We start from the raw sequence: 10,167 nt of genomic DNA on the forward strand, positions 1-10,167 counted from the left end.
AGACTTCAAAGAACAGGACACTCCTTTAGCACTCAGGCCCCTTTAAAGGGTCTATATTCTTCCTGTTGCCCCAGTATAGGTCAAATGGCCCAATCTCAAAGGTAGTTATCTCATATAACTGCAGCTGAATGAGAAGAAGTTTCAGCCCAAAGATTTCACTTCTGTGTCATATCCTTCTGCTCACCCAAGTCCATTTCTACACAAAGCAACCCTGAACAACTTCTCAGGACATGGGTATAACATCAAGCCTCTTCCACAAACTGCTTCTTTCCCAGTCCAAGCAAAGCTCTTTCTCACCATCATAGTTCATGGTTCTTAGTGCATTCAATTCTTTCCACTCTGACCAAAATTGTCCATCAAGATGTACTTATAGCACCGCAAAGTGTCTCTTAGGCCAAGGTTTCAAATCCTTCCATGTTCCTCTTGAAAATCAGTTCCAAAAGCCAAAGCCACATTGTCAGGTGTCTAGCCACAACCTTACTCTTGTTACCAACATTTCTGCTACAGTCAGGTTCGCCTTGCTGATAGAAATCACCCAACCAACAGCAGCTTGTGAGGAAAAAGTGTTTATTTGGACTTATAGACTTGCTCCATGATGGCAGAGGAAAATGATGGTATGGGTTGAGGGTGGACATCACTCTCTGGCCAACATAAGTTGGACAACAGGAACTGGAGAGTGTGCCAAACACTGGCAAGGGGACAATGGCTGTAATACCCATAAACCTGCTGCCAACAATACACTGCCATCAGGAAGCATTAATTCCCAAATCTCCATCAGCTGAGAACCTAGCATTCAGAACACTTAAGTTTCTGAATCAAACCACCACACTATTTTATAGTTGTTATTACCTTTAATTTCCTGCTTTGTGTTGGGAGGAATTACCACCTGTGCTTTTACAAAGTGGTGGGAAAGATGCTGAGGTAATGTTGGCAATGTTCCCTCTGCTCTTCAGCTTGAGGCAGAGGGTGTCTCAAATTCTTTTGTTTCTACTGGACACCAGCAGGCCTTCTGACCTTCCACTGGGTGAACAGAAGCAGTGATGGAGTTATCACTGAATGAGATGAAATTTGAATTGTTGGAAGGAGTTTTAAAATATGAGCCTTGGAAGAACTATTCTCTCCACCCAGCTTCAGCCAGTTTAGGATCCAATGTATGGATGTGGAAGTGAGACAGCCATTGGCAAGTTGTTATGACTAAATATCTTAGAAAAGCAAGATTTATTTATAGTATAAATTTGAGATGAATTTAATAGAGTCCTCACCTGCTAGAAAGATTGGGGGGGGTGGAGAGAGAGAGAGAGAGAGAGAGGGAGAGAGAGAGAGAGAGAGAGAGAGAGAGAGAGAGAGAGAGGGAGAGAGAGAGATTTGTTAGGAGAGATAATAGAGAAAAATATTTTACCAGCCAATTGAAATAACTCTGTATGCTATTCAACCACATGATTGCTTAAGAACCATATATCCATGTAGAACTTGTGTGTTTGCCTAATAATTGACAAGATGGACTTGATTTCAAAAACTTTCTAAGAAGGTGTAGGTATCATATAACCAATGAGATATTGCTTGCTTAGCAGAAAATCCAATTATGACATATTTAATATATATAAAACAGTCCACTGCTTGAGAATATATAAGAAATCTATTATGTATGCACCAAATAAAGGAGAAATAAAACATGGGAAGTGAAGATCATAGACTCCAAAGAAGAAATACTGCAGTGATAGCTTGAGACCTCTCCCATTTTGGAATGGAATCATTATCTACACACATTATCATCTTGAATAATACTATAAGCCAAGTAGACCTAATAGAAACATAGAATATCCTTGTCATTATCCAGAAACACACATTGTTCTCCACTGCACTTGGAAAATTTATTAGTATGGCCTGCACAAGTAGGCCAAATAACAACTTTGATAATGTTTCAGAAGCTTGAACTCACACAGAATACTCTCTCTTATCACAGTGAGATTGGATAGCTGTTACCAATATGCAGCAGTAAGTACCACACACTAAACCAACTAATGAAATAGAAAAAAAATCAGGAGAATTTGAAAATACTACATGTTAATAAAAAAGAGACAAAACAATGTAGTTGTGGAGTCCTGAAATAGTCAAGATGAAATTAGTAGCTGTCAATATCTACATAAATATGGATAAAATTGTTTTAATCTGGTAACACAACCCTTAGGATATGGATCTAGACACAAAAGAGAGAACTAAGCTCAAAGCTAGCAGAAGGGTAGGAACAGAAATAAAATCAGAGTAGAGGAAAATGAAATCACATTTAGGAAAAAAAATACAGAAAGTCAATAAAATCAAAATGAATTCCTTTACCAAAGAGGATAATTGTGATAGGAACATGATCAAATTACAGAATGTTCATATATTAAAGTTTCCAATAAAAAGATAAAAAAGGAAAGAAAGAAACCTAGAATAAATTCTTCAAAAAAGCAATATATTGACAAAACATTACAGTCATTAACAAATAAAGAAGAATTAGTAACTAAATTATGAAGTTAAAGTTTTAACATTATTATTTAAAACAATAAGGATTATAAAGGAATTCCACCACAAGTGGTGGAACTAGATGACTTCAATGAATGAACAAACTTATAGACAAATGCATATTAACCAAACCAACTGAAAGACAAATAGAAAAGCTTTATAAACTTGTACCATGTAAGTATATTGTAAGGAATCTAAAATCTTTCATTAAATAGCTCAAAGCCAGAGAGGTATCTCAGTGGTTAAGTGCACTTTCTGCACAAGTATGAGGGGCTGAGACCACGAGAATTCAAATGTTCACATCCCACATAAATTGCTGGTCATGGCAACATGTGCCTGAAACTCAAGTCCTTCAGGGAAATGGTGACCTGAGACTCATGAGAGTCCAGCAAGCTCTGGAATCAGTAAAGAGACTCCTGCTCACAACAAGATCAGATAGCAGAGAAATGGAACAGGTACCCTGTGTTCTTTTTTGGCCACATAGGTGAGCTCTCCCACACACCACACACATCACACCACATCATACATACATCATTCTCCTCCACACACCCACACACAGGCACACACACAAAAGAAATAAAGAAAAAGCAGGTCAGTATTACATGGATTCACTAGCAAACGGTATTCAATATAATTTTAAAAAAATATTTTATTTATTTATTTGAGAGACAGATATACAGAAAATCAGTAGGGAGAGAGAAAATGGGTGCACCAGGGCTTCCAGCCACTGCAAATGAACTCAGATGCGTGCACCCCCTTGTCCATCTGGCTTATGTAGGTCCTGGGGAGTCGAACTTGTGTCCCTTGGCTTTTTGGCTATGCAGGAGAGCACCTTAACTGCCAAGCCATCTCTCCAGCCTGGAATATAATTTTTAAACAAGTTTTTTTTGTTTGTTTGTTTTTTTGATTTTTTGAGGTAGGGTCATACTCTAGCCCAGGCTGATCTGGAATTCACTATGGAGTCTCAGGGTGGTCTCGAACTCATGGCAATCCTCCTACCTCTGCCTCCCGAGTGCTGGGATTAAAGGCGTGCGCCACCACTCCCAGCTTTAAACAAGTTTTAACTATAGATTTTCTTTAACAACTCATAGGACTCCCACAGGAAAGAATACTTCTCAGTCCATTCTAAGTAATTGTTGTTACTCTGATCCCAAAGCTAGAAAGTAATACCAGAAGAAGAGAAGCTACAGAACCAGGCAGGTGAAGAAAGTAGATTTTAAGTATACTTCTTGTATAACTATAAATTGATAAAACTGATATTTAAGACAGTTTAGAGATGCCTGAAGTTATTAAACAAAGGATTGCCTTATCACCCAATCAGTCTACTCTTAGGGACATAACTTTAGCAATTGAGAGGGTAACACATGTGTCATTTCATTTATGTAAACCTTTAAGGTCTGGAGAGATGGCTTAGCAGTTAAAGTGCTTGCCTATGAAGCCTAAAGACTCATGTTTGACTCTCCAGGTCCCATGTAAGCCAGACGCACAGTGACGCAGGAGTGCAAGGTCGCACATGTGCACAAGGGGGCGCACACATCTGGAGTTCAGTTTCAGTAGCAGGAGGTCCTGGTGCACAAATTCTCCCTCTTTCTCTTTCATTCTTGCATTAAATTTTAAAACAGGCAGTTTGGCTGGGTATGGTGGCTCATGACTTTAATCCTAGCACTCAAGAGGCAGAGGTAGGAGGATTGCTGAGAGTGTGAGGCCATACTGAGACTACATAGTGAATTCCAGGTCACCCTGAGCTACAGTGAGACACTACCTCGGAAAACAAAAGCATTAACAATAAATAAATAAATAAGTAAATAAAATTTAAAAAGCACCCTGTTGGGCTTGCCTCAAAAAATTTAATAATAGGCAAATTTGCAAAAAAAAAAAAAACACAAATGGGTGGTTTCTCAGTCCTGAAGGATGAAGAAATAGAGAGTGTTTGCCAACTGATTAAAGTTTTAAGAATCGTACAGAAGTTGTGCAACTACATTTTCACTTTAAATTACATACATTTATACTGTGTGATTTTCACTTCACTAACAACCCAGTCATTTGGCAAGATAAATCAACACCATGCACAATCTGAGACTGAACTCAATGATCAGCACTTTAAAAATATCTCTGTTGTTAATTTTCGGTCATTGCCTCAAACACTGATACAGGGGATGAATTATTGAAGGCCAGGGACAGAATGTCTTACAATCTTGAAGCAAATTAGGTTATGTGGTACATAAGATACATTGACAAGAAGACTTACTCTGTCCTGCTTATCTCCCTAATAACACTAATGTTATCTCAGGATTCCAAATCAGTGTTAAGAAGGCCAACTACTTGATCCTTGATGGGGACAGCTTGTACCACTCTCCCAGACATTAGCACCTCTGGCCCAGCCTTAGAAATCCTCCAACTCTCTATACATCCCTGCATTTCCAAGGGCAGTGATGATAGCCCTGATTCTGTGGTGAGGAAGTCGATAAAGAAAGCCACTCTCAGGCTGGAGAGATGGTTTAGCAGTTAGGGCGCTTGCCTGTGAAGCCAAAGGACCCATGTTCCACTCTCCAGATCCCACATTAGCCAGACACACAAAGGCGAGGCAGGCACAAGGTCGCACATGCCCATTAGGTGGTGCAAGCTTCTGGAGTTTGATTGCAGTGGCTAAGGCCCTGGCACGGCAGTTCTCTCTCTCCCTCTATCTCTCTGAACTAAAAATAAAAAGAAAGCTACTCTCAATCATCCCAACTTCCCTGTTTCATAAATATTTTTAGACCTGTGCAGGTGTTCCTGTTACACTGTACTGTAAGGACATCTTGGGCATGAAGGCTGCCGTGTAACCTTTGTAATGAAAATTCTTGAATATGTAAGTATGTATATTGGAAAACATGTTGGTAGTTGTTAGAAAAAAATGCTGTTTAATTCATGCTTACACAGTAAACAGGAACAGGGCAGTGGGGAGTGCTGTGCTGGGGCGATGAGTGGAGTTTCAGCTCACTGAACACAATGCGTTAGTGGGTGGTTTTATTTGGCAAACTGTTCTAGTTTTATGTAACAAGAACTTGTCTAAACTTTTACAGACGTTTTCATTTGCCTCTTTCCTTTTGTGCTCTCTCCAGGACTTGGAGAAATTTTTTTTTTTTTAAATTTTTTTTTGGTTCATTATTTATTTATTTATTTGAGAGCGACAGACATAGAGAGAAAGACAGATAGAGGGAGAGAGAGAGAATGGGCGCACCAGGGCTTCCAGCCTCTGCAAACGAACTCCAGGCACGTGCGCCCCCTTGTGCATCTGGCTAACGTGGGACCTGGGGAACTGAGCCTCGAACCGGGGTCCTTAGGCTTCACAGGCAAGCGCTTAACCGCTAAGCCATCTCTCCAGCCCAACTTGGAGAACTTTATCACCAAGTTTGGACGTTTTGCTCTTGTGGCCCTGGGATCTCTAGTGAGCATGTATCAGACAAGGGCAATCCTGAAAGAGATGAACAGTGCTTTTGCTCACCTCCCTTAAGCGGAGCTGTGGACTTGTAAGAGTTCTTATTGCCCTCCTCCCCAAATGCCAAATTGGCTGCAAATGTGAAAATCATGGACTGGCTTACCCAGACTGACCTCCTGGGTAAGAATGGCTCTGTTGTCATACGGACGTGCTCTTGGGAGTCATTAGAGCTGTCCTGTCTACGTGTGCATGTGTACTTACCAATGAAGGTGGTACTGGTAAGTAAAGATAAGTTTCCACAGTGTATGATAGGAGCAGCCAGCATGAGCTCTAGGGAGATGAGACTGTACTCTAGACTGGTAATGGCAATAATTCTCTGTGTTTCACATCCCAGGTCAGGTTTAAAATCTTTAAATATATATGATAATCTGTTAGGTACCCCTGACTCAACTAGATCTAAAACTGAAAAGGTTCACTCCAAAATAAACCCAGAAAATCTGAATTGAAATTATATATTCTCTCATGTAGGTTTCCACTATATTTCAGTGTTGCTGTGAATACATGTTTAGCATGTGCCATAGCTGACATATGTATGAAAGCATGTGGTTATATCTTTCTTGTCCACTGAGGGTTAAAGAGGGCAGATGTTTGTGGGGTCCCTGGTTCTTCAGGAGGGCCTTGGGCACTGGCTCCCAGGAGGCATTCAGGCAACTGAGGCACAGGATCTTGAGTGGCTGTGAGTGTGACAGGAAGAAACACCAGAGAGACAGCTTCAGAGAACAGATCATTTATTTGTCAGAGGATGGAATTTTCACAAGCAGTAGAGAGAGAGAGTGGGAAGAGGGCCCTAAGGGGATTTGTGGTTTCAAAAATTCCTTGCTGATGCCTAGGAACATTCTAGCAGGTAGGGAGAGAGTCAGGTGATCTGTGCAGTGGTGGGGGATGGGCTGTGTGAAGGCTGCTGGCTGATACCATATAAGGAGTTTCCTAAGCAACTGGCCAAAGGTCACAGGGCTATGAAGCCTAAGTCTTACCAAGATGTCCAGTTGTCTTGAGCTTGGAGAGGGTGTGGCCCTACCTCCTGACCATCTTGGGGCCAGAGATGTTTGTGTGTGGCTCCAGACACACTGAGACCCTGAAATAGGGGAAGAGGCTCCCCTTCCTGTCTGGTACCTGAGATGTTTCCAGTGGCTCAGGCTACTGTGATCTCTCCATAGCCTGAGGTCCTTAGTCATGTCTGACTGTTTAGGCTTGCTTTAACACGGGTCCCTGCCTGTGTCCAATAGATGTTCACAGTTTTGATGTTTTGGAGAATTGCAAAGCTAACCAAGTGCCAACCTGAGTTACTTTACAGCATGATGTTGAGATACCATGTTTTTAGCCAACAGGGAGTTCCTTAACTCCCCCAAAGCGTTCTTTCTTTCTATGCTGTTTTTTTGGAGACTTTCACTGCCATATTCAGTGACTGGATCGACTGAGCTAAGATTATGCTAAGATTATGGCTGAAGATCAGCTCGAGAATTTAAGACACAGATTCCTGTTCAGTAAAACCATAAGCAACACGCTAGTGAAGATGAATGGACTGTGTGAAGCTTTGTTTGAGATACATTCCTCATTAAATACAATATGTTGGCTCTATTTAAGTGTGGAACAGTTCACAAAACAGGGTAAACACAAAAATGTATGGCCTGGTATTCCCTTACTTCAGTCTTCTTTTAAAAATAGAGAAGGAGGGCTGGAGAAATGGCTTAGCAGTTAAGGCATTTGCCTGCAAAACCAAAGGTCCCAGGACCCACATAAGCCAGATGTATAAGGGGGCGCATGTGTTTGGAGTTCGTTTGCAGTGGCTGGAGCCTCTGGCACACCCATTTTCTCTCTCTCTCTCTCACTCTCTCTGTCAAATATATAAATAAAAAACGTATTTTTAAAATTTTTTATTTTTTTTATTTTTTAATTTTTTAAATTTTTATTAACATTTTCCATGATTATAAAAAAAGATCCCATGGTAATTCCCTCCCCCCCCCCAGCACTTTCTCCTTTGAAATTCCATTTTCGATCATATTACCTCCCCATCTCAATCATTGCACTTACATATATACAATATCAACCTATTAAGTACCTTCCTCCCTTCCTTTCTCTTCCCTTTATATCTCCTTTTTAACTTACTGGCCTCTGCTACTAAGTATTGTCCTTCTCACGCAAAAGCCCAATCACCTGTAGTTAGGATCCACATATGAGAGAGAACAGGTGGCACTTGGCTTTCTGGGCTTGGGTTACCCCACTTAGTATAATCCTTTCCAGATCCATCCATTTTTCTGCAAATTTTATAACTTCATTTTTCTTTACCGCTGAGTAGAAACCCATTGTATAAATGTGCCACATCTTCATTATCCACTCATCTGTTGAGGGACATCTAGGCTGGTTCCATTTCCCAGCTATTATAAATTGAGCAGCAATAAACATGGTTGAGCATGTACTTCTAAGGAAATGAGATGAGTCCTTTGGATATATGCCTAGGAGTGCTATAGCTGGGTCATATGGTAGATCAATCTTTAGCTGTTTTAGGGACCTCCACACTGTTTTCCACAATGGCTGGACCAGATTGCATTCCCATCAGCAGTATAGAAGGGTTCCTCTTTTTCCATATCCCCACCAACATTTATGATCATTTGTTTTCATGATGGCGGCCAATCTGACAGGAGTGAGATGGAATCTCAATGTAGTTTTAATCTGCATTTCCCTGATGACTACTGATGTATAACATTTTTTAGATGCCTATATGCTATTCATATTTCTTCCTTTGAGAATGCTCTATTTAGCTCCATAGCCCATTTTTTGATTGGCTTGTTTGATTCCTTATTATTTAACTTTTTGAGTTCTTTGTATATCCTAGATATTAATCCTCTATCAGATATATAGCTGGCGAAGATTTTTTTCCCATTCTGTAGGTTGCCTCTTTGCTTTTTTCACTGTGTCCTTTGCAGTGCAAAATCTTTGTAATTTCATGAGGTCCCATTGATTAATCTGTGGTTTTATTGCCTGAGCAATTGGGGTTGTATTCAGAAAGTCTTTGCCAAGACCAATATGTTGAAGGGTTTCCCCTACTTTTTCCTCTAGCAGTTTCAGAGTTTCAGGTCTGATGTTAAGGTCTTTAATCCATTTGGACTTAATTCTTGTGCATGGAGAGAGAGAAGAATCTATTTTCATCCTTCTACAGATATATATCCAGTTTTCCCAATACCATTTGCTGAAGAGGCTGTCTTTTCTCCAATGAGTATTTTTGGCATTTTTAATCAAGTATCAGGTGGCTATAGCTACCTGGACTTACATCTGGGTCCTGTATTCTGTTCCACTGATCTACATGTCTGTTTTTGTGCCAGTACCATGCTGTTTTTGTTACTATGGCTCTGTAGTATAGGTTAAAATCAGGTATGGTGATACCACCAGCCTCTTTTTTGTTGCTCAGTATTATTTTAGATATTCGAGGTTTTTTGTGATTCCAAATGAATTTTTGGATTGTTTTTTCTATTTCCATGAAGAATGCCTTTGGAATTTTGTTAAGGATTGCATTAAATGTGTAGATTGCTTTAGGTAAGATTGCCATTTTCACAATATTGATTCTTCCAATATAGGAACAAGGGATGTTTCTCCACTTTCTAATGTCTTCTGCAATTTCTCACTTGAGTGTTTTAAAGTTCTCATTGTAGAGATTCTTTACTTCCTTGGTTAGGTTTATTCCAAGGTACTTTATTTTTTTTTGATGCAATTGTGAATGGGAGTGATTCTCTGATTTCATCCTCTGTGTGTTTATTGTTAGCATATATGAAGGCTACTGATTTCTGTGTATTTATTTTGTATCCTGCTACATGGCTGTAGGTTTTGATCAGCTCTAACAGTTTGCTAGTAGAGTCTTTAGGATCCTTTATGTATAAAATCATGACATCTGCAAATAATGATAACTTGATCTCTTCCTTTCCAATTTGTATCCCTTTTATGTGTGTCTCTTGCCTTATTGCTATGGCTAAGACTTCCAAAACTATATTAAATAAAAGTGGGGACAGTGGACACCTTTGTCTTGTTCCTGATTTTGGTGAAAAGCTTCCCGTTTTTCCCCATTTAGTAATATGTTGGCTGTAGGCTTGTCATAAATCGCTTTTATTATATTGAGATATGTTTCTTCTATTCCCAGTCTCTGTAGGACTTTTATCATGAAGGGATGTTGGATTTTGTCAAATGCTTTCTCT

The sequence above is a fragment of the Jaculus jaculus genome, chromosome 13, assembly GCF_020740685.1.
Source record: "Jaculus jaculus isolate mJacJac1 chromosome 13, mJacJac1.mat.Y.cur, whole genome shotgun sequence".
In the NCBI taxonomy this organism is placed as follows: Eukaryota; Metazoa; Chordata; class Mammalia; order Rodentia; family Dipodidae; genus Jaculus; species Jaculus jaculus.